General features: G+C 39.5%; 1 protein-coding gene across 1 annotated transcript in view; it reads right to left on the reverse strand.

Annotated features, from left to right (window-relative positions):
- Fmn2 (formin 2) overlaps positions 1-15,354 on the reverse strand; it is a 301,328-nt gene that overhangs the window by 129,439 nt on the left and 156,535 nt on the right.

Below are 15,354 nucleotides of genomic sequence, written 5' to 3' on the forward strand. Positions count from 1 at the left end.
ATTCAAACACGACAAGAAGTAGAAGCAGGGATCAAAGCTAGGATTAAGGAAGCACTGAAGGGCTGCAGACATATTTATTGAGGACTACATCTCTGTCTACTTCTCTAAGGAATGGAGATGATGATCACAGGGACATCTTTTTTTTTTTTTCTTCTCCTATTCTTTCTCTCTCCTTAAGTAGTGGAAACATTGACTATCTCTTCAAAAGAGGTCAGTAGCTAGACTAGTATTTTTTAGGAGAATGTGACTTTGGCCTAGGCAGAGCACAGTCACCCTCCCCCTCCTGTTTCTAGTCAAATGATGCCTGGGGTTACAGCTGTAGTTGGATGTCTTGTTTCCCTTCTTCCAACCACCACAGCCTTTATGATCTAAACCCTCTTTTTTTTTGGAAGGGGGGCGGGGAGTTGGACTTAAAGTCTGTTCAACCATATCTAAGCATTTACATTATTAAATGAATCATATAGCATTAGAAATTCCTTAATTTCTAGTTTGTCCTACCTGTAGATATCAGAAGATTTCCATTTGTGTATGAATAGAATGTACTGTTGGTACATTTCTTTGAAGGTTGGGTGAGAGGCATTCTAAGTATTTGTTGCAAAAGCAAGCTCTGTACTGGATTTGTGGAACTGAAAACTGACACTTGGATATAAATGGTATATGCCCAGGGTGACTGCAGAATGCTCATGCAGTGGTGCCTCCACAAAAGAAAAGGAAGTAATAACACTCACCTCAAAAGCCAACATCAAGGTGTACAATGAGGTAATCAACTTTAAGTGGTTAATTTTTCTTTTTTCTAGGGTCTTTGTAATTTCTTTTGTTTTTGTTTTTCAAGACATGGTCTCTTTGTGCATAGCCTTGCCTGTCCTGGAACTCGCTCTGTAGACCAAGCTGGCCTCAAAGTCAGGGACTGGGTGGGTAGATATGGAGGAGGAAAGAGGCAGGGGCAAGAAGAGGTACTTTTTTAATTGGTCTTCTTGCTTGCCATACAAGGAGAATGCTGATCTTCAAATGCAATACGGTAAGCACTGGTGGAAAGTATGAGAAGGTAAGTCTGGTAGCACAGGCTAGGCAGAAACAGGCAGATCTCTGTGAGTTTGAGACCATCCTGGTTTACATTACAATCTCTAGGAAAGCTAGGGATATAAAAGGGTCCCTGTCTCAGAAAACAAAAGAAAGAAAAGTATGAGGCAGAAATCTTAGGAGCTCAAGTGCACCTCTCTTAGGCTAACAACTCTGTACCATGTCCTTAGATTCTGCTTTCTGGGACACTGACAATGAAGCCAAAGACTATTTTCTAAAGTGACAAGCAACCCTCAACTTCTAGGTAAGATGGTGCCTTGGAAATCTGACCTGAAACTCTGTGAAAGAAAACAGAAATACTTCTACAATAGACTGTGTCTGGAAATGAAGCCATTAAGATAGATGGGGGCCTCAGCAGGAAAGTGGGCAACAGAACTGAGAATCTGAGCCCATGCAAGCTCCAAGGAATCAGCACAGGAAACTCAAGGTAAGTGCTGCTCCTCACATACACTGGACAGCACCAAGACTCTTAAGGACAGGCCAAGGTGGAATGCAGGGCTCCTAAGAAAGGAATTCCCCTTCCTCATGAACAGGAATCATTCGAACATAGAGACTGCAGAAACCAACGATTCCCACCAGCCCCTTTCCCACTTGGGTCTGGCTAGAGCCAAAGGGATCTGAGAAAGTGCCTTTCAACTCAGAGCAGATGTGTCAGGAATTCTCTCCATAAGTTAGTGTTGCCATTAACATTCTTTAGCAGTGGGCAAGTAGTCAATGGAGAGACTCGTATCTGGCCCAAGTACTGGGAGTAAGTGATTATTTATATGTTCCGTCCTAAATGGAACATTTATTCCAATCCCTCCCTGCCCAAAGCTCAGGAAATGTCTTGGAAGAAGGAGTGGAAAGGGCCTGAGAGTGGTGAAGTGTGCTATGAAATGCAGAAGCCTAGGTCACCTGCAGAAAACCTCCCTCCAGGAGATCAAGGCACTCAACAGTCCAGCATCGGTGGGTGCAGCTCATAAAGCCCCACATCTAGCCAAGGAGCGATTGGCAATTCATGGCTGCCAAGGCCTGTTGGGATCCTATTTCTTTAGGGATGTGGCTGTGAATAGGTGGCCTGTACTCTGATGAATGAACCACACCCACTGTTATGAAGGTACCACCCACTGGACTCAGAGAATATGAGAGAGAGAGAGAGAGAGAGAGAGAGAGAGAGAGAGAGAGAGAGAGAGAGAGAGAGAGAGAGAGAGAGAGGAAAGCAAGGAGAGCAGAAGTTTGCATGAAAGTAGCGGGGTATGTATTTGGGGAATGAGAGGGTAGATCCAGAGTGGATATGATTAATATATGTTATGTATATATCTGATGGTTCAAATAATAAAATTAAAATTTTTAATTAAAAAGCTCTCAAATTAATTTTGTGGACCAGGTGCTTGGCATCACACTAGTATTCAAATTATGATTATAGAAAGCTTATTTGTATAGACAGTATATCTGTGTACATATATATGTTCGTGTGTGTGTGTGTGTGTGTGTGTGTGTGTGTGTGTGTGTGTACATACATGTGGAGGTGAGAGTTCAACACTGAATGTCTTCCTTGATTACTCTCCACCTTATTTTTTGAGACAGAGTTTCTCACTGAGCCTACAGATTGCTAATGCTGTCAGACTGGCTGGCCGGCCAGTGAGTTCTCTTGTTTCTCCCTCCCCAGGACTGGGGTGATGGTCACACATTGCTAAGATGAGCTTTTGATAAAGGTGCTGTGGATGCGAACTCAAGTCCTCATGCTTATGTGGGAAGCACGTACTGACTGAGCCGTCTCTTCAGCTCCAAAGCCTGGTATTCAAAAACAAATAATATCCAAAGCAATTTGCTCAGGCTGGCATGTTAAACACACACCATAAGTGCTCGTGGGTCTCCACTTGGTAAATGGTTTTGTTGTACGTACGGCATGTCAAGGACAGACAATACTAAGGAGGAAAAATGTCATGAGGTTGGAGAAGTTGAGGATGATGATGATCGAGACAATATGTCACAGTACACAGGCCAGAGAAGTGAGTGAGTAACAGCAAATGGTGAATAGTGAGGAGGGGGAACACCACAATGTAAGCCCATAAGACATCTGACATAAGGAAACAGTTGCTGGTAAAGCAGGATGGAAGGGGAACAAAGGGTCTGATGGCCTTTTACCAGGAGGACGATGTCAGAAAGAGCTGGCTCACTGCTGCTGTGGTATAAGGGTCTAAGCCTCCTGGAGGCACTGAGCGCAGCCAGGTGGTTGGAGGGCAGAGAGCTGAAAGATGGTAAAGTAGCCAGAACTATATAAAAAACAAACATACAAACACAGCCAAAACTCAAGCCAGCTTCTCTGCCGAAAACCTTGAAAGTGACCTGCACGGCACACATATGTGCAAACAGCAATTAGCAATGGACTGTCCATGTGAACAGCGACTTCACGGGATGCTCAGTGCTCTCAGTAAAGGGGCCTCTGGAAAACTAACTGTGCAACTCCAACGTAACAGTCAAAGAAGAGGGAAAGCAGGACGAGCAACCCACACCATTCTCCAGTGACTACTGCAGCCACGTTAATCAGTTTAATTCATTTTCTAGGAACTCATGCAACACGGCTGGTTGTTCAGAAACAAGCACAGTAATTTTATAATCTGAAAGTTTTTTACTAAGACCACGGAACCAATCTGTGAGTGATTCAACTTCTACAAGTTTTTTGTTTTTAATTCTGAAACTCACCTTCAATCTATTTGCCGGTGAAAGTGAACAAGCTTTACAGGGATTCCATGAACCAACTCAACGGAACAGTGAAATACGAGAGAGTCGGGGAGCTTTAAAATCGTTACACCGTGAAAGTCAATACATTTTTGTTTGAAGAACCTGATGGCTAAATGTTGCTGAAAACGTGAATCAATTAAATTCCTCTAGGAAGCTAGAGGAACACAGATGGTTAATCCAATTCATTTTCACTGACGCCACACAGTATATGCTTTTCAGGGTGCTGTATCATGTGACACACTACAGCCTTCTTCCAGATTAAAGTTTGCTGGTATGTCAAGTACCGCCCTAAGTGAAGATTACTAAGACTATAAAGTATGCCTGTGCAATTCAATCCTGAGAAGCGTAAATTTAGACTTCTCATTCTCTCTGCCCTACCTGCCTTCCCCCTGCTCTGCCTTGGATTAGAGCTGGTTAATTACACAGGGGTGCAGGGGTGTTTTCCTTCTATCTTTACCCACGTTTTCCTTCCTTTGAACTTCTAACAGGATTGACTTCCAAGGGTTAGCTTCGTTTTAACACTCTTTTTACAAACAACTCGGGATTCTTTTGTTCATTTTTCTCAACATGAAATAAAATGAAAAGTTAAAAAAAAATTCAACTCACAGTTGTCCATGGATAATTCAGATGCATTTAGATGTAATGTTAATCATCCAATATACTAAAGAAAAGTATGGAATGCAGCTCGATAACTCTACCCCTCCCCACCCAGAATCCCTCTCTATTCACCCCCAGAAACTCACCATGTCATAACAGGAGTATATTTTAAGACTCAGAAGCAATATATGCATTTAACTAACTATATGCTGCAAACACTTGACTATGAACTTAATGATAGTCAATAACCCTAGATAAACTCTAAGGATTTTTGTTTTTCAAACCTCACTACAGTGGACTGCATTAAGTAACTATGTGGTTTTCACGAAGTCTTAATTCCTTGATAAACAGGAATTGGGCCCTCAGGATTGTGGTTTGTGAAATTAGGGTGTGTTTAGATTTGGAGACTGCCCAAAATTCATTCACATCTAGAAGGGAAAGCTCACTGCCAAACATATGCAATCAGAGAGAGAGAGAGAGAGGAAAAAAAAGATTACATTCTAAATAAGGTTTGTATAACAAATACTTCCATCTGTTTCAGAGAGATCAAATACAAACTACTTTAAAACAGTCCATTGGCATTTAAGCATCTGGCAAAAAGAAAGTGTATTTATGAGAAGGCATTCACATTAACTGTAGATTTTGTCCCCAAGGGTAAGTAGTGGAATGCCATGAAAGATTACCTCTCATATATTTGTTAAAAATGGAATTAAAACATTAATCTTTTTAGATGAAGTTTGCATGCCCCTTAAATGTCCTTATTTGTAAGGCAAAATTAAGCCTATTCAGAGATCATACAGAAAAAAAAAAAACTACTCAGGTCACTTTATTTAAACTAATTATTATAAATAAGTCAACACAATAAAATTTAAAAGATTTTCAAAGAAAATCTATACTAAGTCTAACCATATACATGGTAAACCCCTCCAGACACCCTTGATAGAAATAAGATATGTTACATGAAGTCACAAGTAACATATAACTTACATGCCAGATAAGACTATATGTCTGCAAACCTAGGTCTTTTCTGTTATCTATGCCCCCTTACTGCTGCTTGCCTCTCCGTTTACTTTCTGGAACCTAATGGAAGATAAAGGAGGGCCGGGGCACTTCCCATTTCCTTTACAAAGGATTTGGTTTAGCCTGTAGGAGGCCCTAGAGGAGCTACATCAGAACAAGTGTTCATCCTCCCACTCCCAGGCAGTCTTGCGTGCCTTTTCTCTCTCCTGTTGCAGTTCTGACCGACAGCGGACGGATCAGAGGACTACTGGCTGCAGTCTGGCGCTCCGCCAGCAGCACACATTGTACAGGGCCGACTGGGAGCCTTGCAACCATGGCCTAGACTCTCTGCATACTAGCACTCATACCAAACCGGCCATGGCTCACCTGGCCCCTGAGGTTGTTTCCTGGACTTTGTAAACACATTCTAAACTCCAGGCATCTTAACAACTACAGTTGTTAAGATTCTTACTGTTGTAAGAATGCCATGAATCTATCTACATACCACACAAAGGCTTGTTTTTTGATTTCCTATTAGTAGTGGTCGAGACATACTAATAGGCTACAACCATACCTTCCCTTCCCCGGTGAGATCTGCTCACTAGGGGGAAGGACTCCCCTCAAAATTTCCTTCCCTGGATATGCTTGCTTAGCCCCAAGTTACGGTGAGATCTGTCACTTTAATTCTGTATTCTCTTATCACATGAAAATTATTCATTATCATAAATTTTCCTATTTGTATTATTCCCTGCCTTCTGTTTCTTGTTTGAACTTCTACTGGTAGGTTGTAAATCAATTGAAGAAGATATCCCAACACTAACCTTTGGCTTTCACACACTAATGAACACAGGAACACGCACACGCACGCACGCACGCACGCACGCACACACGCACACACGCACACACAGAGAGAAAGAGACACTATACTGTGATGCTAACATTTCATAATATGCATATCCATGATGCTTTATAATACATATTTCTGCAAGTCCAGATTTATTGCAATTGTCCTATTGTAGCATTATTCAAATGCTATATAACTGTCCTAAGTAGATTAATTAACTAATTGAAGGTAAGATTCAGCTAACGATGTTCTCCACTTGAAGTCTATCATTTAGTTAGAAATGTCTAACAACTGAGTAGTTTCATAAGAAACAAAGAAAGAGAGAGAGAGAGAGAGAGAGGTGTTTACTGTGCATGTATGGCTGTATGATTGTTTATATATGTTTGGGCACATGTGTCCATGCAAGTGCATATATGCATGTGTATGCGAATTCATAAAGAGATGCGTGGTCATGCATGAGGAGACCCCAAGTCAATGGCAGGAGGCTTCTTTGATCAGTCTCCACCCTATTCTTTGAGGCAGACTCTATCAACTGAACCCAGAGTTTTCTGATACGACTAATCTCGCTGGCCAGCTTTCTCTTTGCTCTGGCAATCTACTTCTCTGCCTTCTGGGCACTGAAATTTCAGGTGATTGCCATGCCCATCCTGCATGTACACAGGTTCTGAGGAACTCTGGTCCTCAAATTTACACAGCAAAGACATTTCTCCACTCAGCCATCTCCTGAGCCTCCATGTTTTATTTTTACATTTGTTTCTCAATGGTGCAATGTGTTTTCAGCATGGGCTACAAAACAATGGTGTTTCACTGAGTCTGCAGCTGGAAATTAATCGTAGATAACAGGTTTTTAAAAACAAATCAAATTTCTTTTTTTTCTGAAATAAAAACACATTATACATACCAGAAAGAATGCTGATTAAGATACAATTATCCAATATACCAGCAACACAGGAAAATGAATATACTCTTAGGAGAAAATATAACCAGCAGATGTCAACCACAAGATGGCATACAGGTGCTCAAGTAACATACAAGGAATTTGAGACACTGATTAGAAGTATGCTGCATGATGTAAAGGGGGATATGTCAAAATATATTTGAATTAAATATTTAATTTGAAATCTCAACATTTCAAGAAAGGGTTCTGGAAATATTATATAGTATGAAGCATCAGAAAACAGATTTCTCACCTAGACAAAACCAGCAATAGCAGAATCTTCTGGATGCACCCTTTTAGGGACTCTGGGGTCTGTTTCATGATTGCCACTTACAGGAGAGGAATTGGGCTTTAAGTTGGATAAATCTGAGTTACCCAATGTAGCCCTTATACTACTGGATGGGAGATGGATAGCTGCTAATAGTATACCCATCTCCTATCCCACCCCTATAGCACCTAGCTGCATACATGTTCCTAGAACAAACTGACATAGCTTATAGCAACTGGTGCTTGAGAGAGGGGGGGGGAGGGAGGGAGGAAAAAAGAGACTGTGCTCCAAAAACATCAGTGCTCTGTGGTTTGATCACAGCATCTTATTACTGATCATACAGGTGCATAAAAAGGGGAAGCCATCATTGCACCTCACTTGTAGAATCTCCTTTCTGACTGGCTGAAATAAATTCCAAGTGTTTTACAGAGTCATAATTTTTTTCCATAACCCCCTTTTTCTTTTGCTTTTGGGAGCTAGCTTATAAAAGCAAGTGCAAAATGGGGTTAGAGTTAGGAAGCGATCACACATTCCCAGAATAAGACTGTGAGCTTAGAAATGAGCTTAAATTCATACCACAATCTGATTATTACCTCAAGACAACTCATGCTAGTCAAAGTCAACAACAACAAAAAAGCAGTGAATCCCAGGGAGTGATCTGCATTATCAGATTATAAATAAAAAAAAAATAATCAAACACATTTTCAAGTAACATGAAACTGGGGGCTGTTCAAAGGGAGAAGTCACTAGATAATGTGCATGAAAAGAATTTTTAAATATCTCAAAGAAAGAGATGGAAAATAGCAAGAAAAACGATGTGCAGCCAAAATGACAGCATCAATAAAGAGACAGAAAATCTAAAAAAGGAATGAAAAATGAAATTCTGGTGCTGAAAGCTATAATACCGGAGAGGAATCTTCCACTAGAGTTATTCAAAGACAAATAGATTTGAATAGGCAGAAGAAAAACCCACAAACTTCTGCTAAGGACTATAGAGGGTAACAGTTTTAAGGAACAGTAAAAGATTTAAGAAAATCAAAAGGAACATAAAGAAACTGTTGGACACAAAGAGCCAGAAGAATCAACACTTGAACCCAGGAAGAAAGGAGCAGAGACAGAGGAACTGAAAAACTAATGGCAGAAGCTTTGCCAAAGATGATGAACACTTAGAATATAAACATCCAAGAAGTTCAACTCCATGTAAGGTTAGAATAGTAACAGTGACATTTTGGGGGACAAGAAAGGACATGGCCTCATACCTAACTATGGGCTGTCCACCTATTCTCACTTCCCCTATAAACAATCTATGCACCATGCCTGTCTGACATCCCCTTATTCTATATCAGGAGAGAAAGCTACTAGGGACAGGATGATGCTGGGATGTATTCAGGGACACATTGGACATTGATCCAGATCTCCAGATCACATGGGAAAATCAATTTAAGCAATGAGGAGATTTTTTTTTCCCTTTTTTAAAGTGATATCCTTATGCCTAACTCAATCCCATGCCTGTTCTTTTCTCTGCTAATGGGCAGGTTCAGTTTTCTGAAAAATCAATACAGACCTACTTTTCCTCATCCCCTTCTTTCATACACACACACACACACACACACACACACACACACACACACACAAAGACAACCAAAAACCTGAGAGTTTGTACTCCATCTCAAGTTACCACATATATTGGTTATTAACTTGTGGCTGTGATAAGAGGAAGGAGATGCTTACTTTGGCTTAATGTAGAGTTCATCATGGTGGGGAAGTCATGGTAGTAGAAGCTTCAGGTGGCTGATCGTATTGCATCCACAGGCAAAGAGCAGAGAGTGAAGAATGTTGGTGCTCAGCTTACTTCGCCTTTTTATAAAGTTCAGAATCCTAGGCCATGGGATGGTACTTCTCATATTTAGGGTGGGCCATCCCACCTCAGTCAATCCCATAGAAAAACTCCTCTAAATACACACCCAGAAGCTGTTGCTGTGGTGATCCTAAGTCCAAGCAAGTTGATTATCAAGATTCCCCAACCTTTCATGTGATTGGGTATCATGATAAGTTGAAACAAAAGAGACCCACATCAAGATACACTGTAACCAAACTCTGGCACAGAGAATCTCTCCACTGGGAAAGAGGCTACCAGCACATTTCAGGTGGTATAACTGAGAAGTTCGGAAGTAGTGAGCTGTTCCACTTAAAAGATAAGGAACACTAAATAATCAGTCAAAAATCTTATACACAGCAAAACTGTCCCCCCAAAGTGAAAAAGAAGTTAAGATATTGTCAGATAAAAGCTGTAGGAATTCACTAGCGTGAAACTCCCCTTTAAAATTGTTCAATTCAAGGGGAATGCTACAGAAGGAGACAGGAGAGGAGCAGACATCAAAATCATGAAGAAATAAAGACATTACAAACACGAGCACCTCAGCCACGTCAGCTCCCATAACCAGCCCTTCTCAAGCGAATATGGCAAAGCAAATTCTCTTTGTGACCATGAAATATCAGGTCCCCAGAGATCATGTGAGCGGGGAAAGCACAGCTACACTACACAAAAGCCTCAGCTACTTTCCAGGAATGGCAAGGAAAATATTTTCCTCTTTCCACTTGTTTTTCTGGTTTTCTCAAGTCACAGAAAAAATAACAAGAGCAAACACATTGCTTCATATGGAAAATATTATTCCACATTAGTTGCATAATGATAATGTGATCTTGGTTTTATGTTCACTGTATTTATATTCAGATTCACATACAGCAAAGGGAAGCATGAAGGGAGGGGGGGGTGGCTTTTCTCATGTGAAACAAATTGTCCTAAAGTTTAATAGCTTGAAACTTTATTTTAAAATTACCCTAATTCTTCTGGTCTAGGTCAATTTGTCTTGGAGTTGCATTCAGATAGCAGACACATATGAGTGGATCCATGTGCTGAACCTATAACTGTGTTTGGTGCTTGGCAGTTTGCTGAGACTGTAGCATGAAGGCTAGAATTCCTGGATTGCATGTTCAGTGCATCCTCAGTGCTATCAGATTGTGCCAAGTTGTTTTCACGGGGGTTAGACCATAATATATATAACACGTACTTTCTTTTGACTTCACAGTTTCTTTACTTAGTTTTGAAAAACCATCATACTTTTTGATTGGAGATTTAAGAAAACTTATCTCATTGATGTCTCATTTTATTTTGCCTGTTGACTATTCAGAATATAAGCTTTTTCAAATGTTTATTAGACAGACACGTTTATTTCTCTTTGAACTGTCTCTATATTGTCTACGAATTTCTCTTTGGCGATGTCTCAAAAATGTAAACATTTTTATATGTTCCAGCTCCTAACATTTTTTTCTGTCCCTATTATGAAGACAAGAATCTTACTATAAAGCATTAGAAATTTCTGAATTCAGCATTGGGCTAAATTTTAAAAGTGTCAATTTTTTTTGGCTTAACCATAACTTACTAAATTTGAAGTAAAAGTTATCAAACTTGAAAAATATATGATTTTTAAAACTTTAATTTTTCCCATTCTCCCAAGAGAAGGAGCTTGGTCTACCTCAACTTGGTATGCCATGCTCTGTTCGATCCCATGAGAGGCCTGCTCCTTTCTGAATGGGGGGGGGGGTGCATGGGGAAGCAGGTAGTTTGTAGTGTGGGGGAGGGAACAGGAGAAGAGGAAGGAGGAGAAACTGTGATTGGTATATAAAATTAATGAAAAAAATTTTTAACTAAATATGAATTAGAAATCACCCCATTTCTTGGATGGGTTGAACAGATGAAGATAGATGAGGAACGTAAGAGTCAGTGAATTATCCAATACAGTGAACAGAAGGAAAACATACTGAAAACCAAATGATGAACTGAATCTCAGGAGCTTGTACAAAATCCCAACTGTAGCATGTGAAGCTTAGAAACCCAAAGGAGAGGAGTAAGAAGATAGTATAGAAAATAACATTTGGAGTTTAAAGATTAATGATTAAACATGAAATACACAGAATTACAGAATCAGGAAGTAAGTCCATCATGTCCATTGAGAATATATCCAAAAAAGAACACCAGCTATATCCTAATGAATCTGATTAAAGCAAGATGGAGTAGAAACTGTAAATCAACAAGAAGAAGAAGGAGGAGAGCACTTTGCTCACAGAACAGCGATGATGGCAGAAAAGAACATCAGGAAATTCACCACTGAAAGGATCTATATCCAAAATGAGGAAATACTTCCTTAGGTGAAGGGTAAAGATCCTGGGTTAATCTAAGAGTGAAGAAAGAGCTTTCAAATGGGGAAATGATGGCAAATGTAAGCGTATACACCCGTTAAATATGCTTGGGGATTTTACTGTGACTATATCACAATGAAAGTGATGTGAATTGTATGTGTACGTAGATGTTCATATCTGCCAACGATGGTATAACAGTATCACTTAATGACACACAGAGATTCTTCTTAAACCCAGGCCTATTAAGTAAAAACTAATAGGCCGGGGTATATCCTCTATGTCCTGGCCCAACCAGACATGGCCACAGTGTTATGGAGACTAAGCAGCTGTGCAGCCAGAGCTCAGATCAAAGAGGAGGGCCACAGTAATCAGTCAAGCTGAGCCTGCCCATGGTCATTTCCAGGTAGACTGTCTATGATCACGAGCTACACAGTGAAGCCAGAAAATGTGTAAAAATCAGAAAGCAGGAAAACAAGACACCTTTAAAAGCAATGAACAAAGTTTTAGTAATGGACCCCAAAGAAAAAGATATCTATGAAATGACAAAAAAATATTTAGCATAGTTTCTGTGAAGTTCAATAAACTACAATAATATACAAATAGATAATATACCAACAAAACTAAATCTCTAACATAGAACTAAAAATAATAGTTTTTGAAGAAAATCCAAGAGATGAAGACTGCTATAGGCCACTCCAAACACAGGGTCCTACTTAACAATCAGTTAGGAAGCAATGGTTTCAATTAGGAACAAAAGGGAAAGAGATAAAGAATGAAGAAAGCCCACTTGACTTAAAGGATGCCACCAAGAACAGAAAAAGTACAAAGGGCAATAAAGCATACTTATTGAAACAATGGCTGATCTGGGCAAAGAAATCAATCTCCAGGTAGAGGAAGATCAGAGACCTTCAACAAAATTCAAATCAAAGAGAAGCCCACACCGTCAAAGAAAATCCAAAGATTAGAAACATACAGCGGGGCAGTGAGATGGTTCAATAGATAAATGCACTTGCTGCCATGCCTGACAACCTGAGTTTGATCCCCAGAACTCAAATGAGAGAAGGAGAGGACTTAATCCTATTAAGTTGTACTCTGGCCTCCACACACAAGCAGTGGCATACAGAGAGAGAGAGAGAGAGAGAGAGAGAGAGAGAGAGAGAGAGAGAGAGAGAGAGAGAGCAGATATAAAACAAACAACAACAAAAAATTCAAATTGGAAAAAAAAAAAAAAAGGCCAACCAATAGTGTTTCACCCACAAAAGCCATCTTTCAGAAATGAAGGAGAAATAAAACTATGGTATGGGGATATTTTCCTTTAATCCTAGCACTCACTTGAAAGGCAGAGGTGAGTGGATCTCTGGGGCATCATGACCAGCCAGGACTACACAGTGATACCTCATCTCAGACACCAAAACAGCACCACCAACAAACTAAAACAAATAAGCAAACAAAAACCCAACTAAAATTCTGACAAACCCACGCTCAACGAAGGGATCAACATTCAACCTGGGACCTATGGGAATTATCAAAAATAATTCTTTAAGATAAAGGAAAAGATACTAATCAATAGCATAAAGTACACACAAGCACAAAACTCGATGGTGTAACTAACAGTCTTAAGCAATGATGGTGTAGAAAGGAAAAGTATGAAAGTTCCCATACAAACCTACTAATGATTATTGTTAACAATAACCAACAAGGGATACACATTACCAAGAAATGTATACAACTAATGAAGACTTAACCTACAAAATATATAAGAAACTCGACATCTAAATAGAAGAAAACAAAATGGTCAACTGAAAAAGGGACCAAGGATCTTAATAAATTGTTCTCATGACATAGAATTATCCAATAGGCATATGTTTAGCCTTACTCATCATCAAATATAAACTGAATTCATAATGTGATGGGACTTCACATCTCCGAGAATAGCAATATGTAAAAAGAAGAAAGTCTGTGAATGTTGAATACTGTGTGTGGTGGCATGAATTAGGACTGCCATAACAGTAAACTGCATAGATATTCCCCAAAATCTACTGTGTGAAGTCAGCATATTATCTAGCAATCTTGCTTCTAGACATTGGCTCAAAAGATTTAACACTAGTATGGTTAGGAGGCATCTATCTGCACTCCCATGGTCACTGAATCTATATTCAAAATGCTCAAATTAACAGCATCATGCTGTGTCTAACAGATGAATGAATAAAACTATAATACATACTCACACACAGACATACACACATACAATCAATATTTTTCAGCCTTGAAATAAATTTGATGCAATGTAGATGAGTTTGAAAGCATTATGCTAATATATATATATATATATATATATATATATATATATATATATATATATCACCCAAATGTTCATACTTACATGTAGAAGCTAAATTATTTAAGCTTAGAGAAACAGAGTGTAAGTAGTGGGCACCACAGTACAAGTGGAGCTGAGCCCAATGAGGAGAGAATAAGGGAAGGATACAAAGCCTCAATTAATATGGAGGAATGATGGTTTTTGGAGATGCATTTCAAAGTGTGGTACTGTCTTAATTAGGGTTTCTATTGTTGTGAAGAGACACCATGACCGCAGCAACTCTTATAAAGGAAGAAAAACATTTAATTGGGTGGCTTATAGTTTCAGATGTTTAGTCTATTATCATTATGATGGGACATGATGGCATGCAGGCAGACATGGTATTGGAGAAGGAACTGAGAGTTCTGCATCTTGACTCATAGGCAACAGGATGTGAAATGTGACACTGAACATAGCTTGAGCAGAGGAGACCTCAAAGCCCACACCCCACAGTGACAGACTTCCTGCAACAAGGCCACACATCTTAACAGTGTCATTACCTATGGGGGCCACTTTCTTTCAAATCATCACAGGTAAATACTCTTATACAAAGTATTTACAAAGTTGCTAATAGATTAAATTTCCCATGTTCTTACCACAACAGCTAAGTATTTGACTTCATAAGTCTAATATTAATTAGACATATTCCACATTGATAAACCATGACATCACTTTGTATATCACGGATATGTATAAATTATCTGTTTCTAATAGAAGACAAAAATCATAAAGTTGTGCAGAACAATTTTAAAAAGACACTAGGCACAGATGTGTCCTGCATCAAATACTAAGATACTGTAAAATTAGTTTACTTTGAAAGGCTGAAAACTGAGAAAGTATTCTAAATCTGTGAAGTGCAGAGAGAAAGGCTTGGCTGAAGTTAGTGCCCACACAAACACTGCTATTATTTCAGAAGAGGAAACATGAATGTAGCACAAATTACTAGAAGATCTTCTTAATAAAAAGTACCTGGAGCCAAGTATTGGGGTGAACGCTGAATGATCAGAGAAACAGAACAATCCACAGCTAAGCTCACTTGGCCAATTCCTCAGCTAATCTTGTTTCCTCAAACTGGAAGCCTCTGAGTCCTCATCCGAATGGATCTCAGCTGAACTGCTGCTAAAACCCTAAGCTTAACAAGGCCTCTAGTTCCTGGTCCTCACACCTTTTATACCTTTCTGTTTCCTGCCATCACTTCCTGGGATTAAAGGCATGTGCCACCATGCCTGGCTGTTTGCAGTGCTGCTTTGAACTCACAGAGATCCAGATAGACCTCTGCCTCCTGAATGCTAGCATTAAAGGCGTGTGCTACCACTGCCTACACCTATAGTATTTAATATAGTGGC

Source organism: Peromyscus leucopus, chromosome 15, assembly GCF_004664715.2.
Source record: "Peromyscus leucopus breed LL Stock chromosome 15, UCI_PerLeu_2.1, whole genome shotgun sequence".
NCBI lineage: Eukaryota > Metazoa > Chordata > Mammalia > Rodentia > Cricetidae > Peromyscus > Peromyscus leucopus.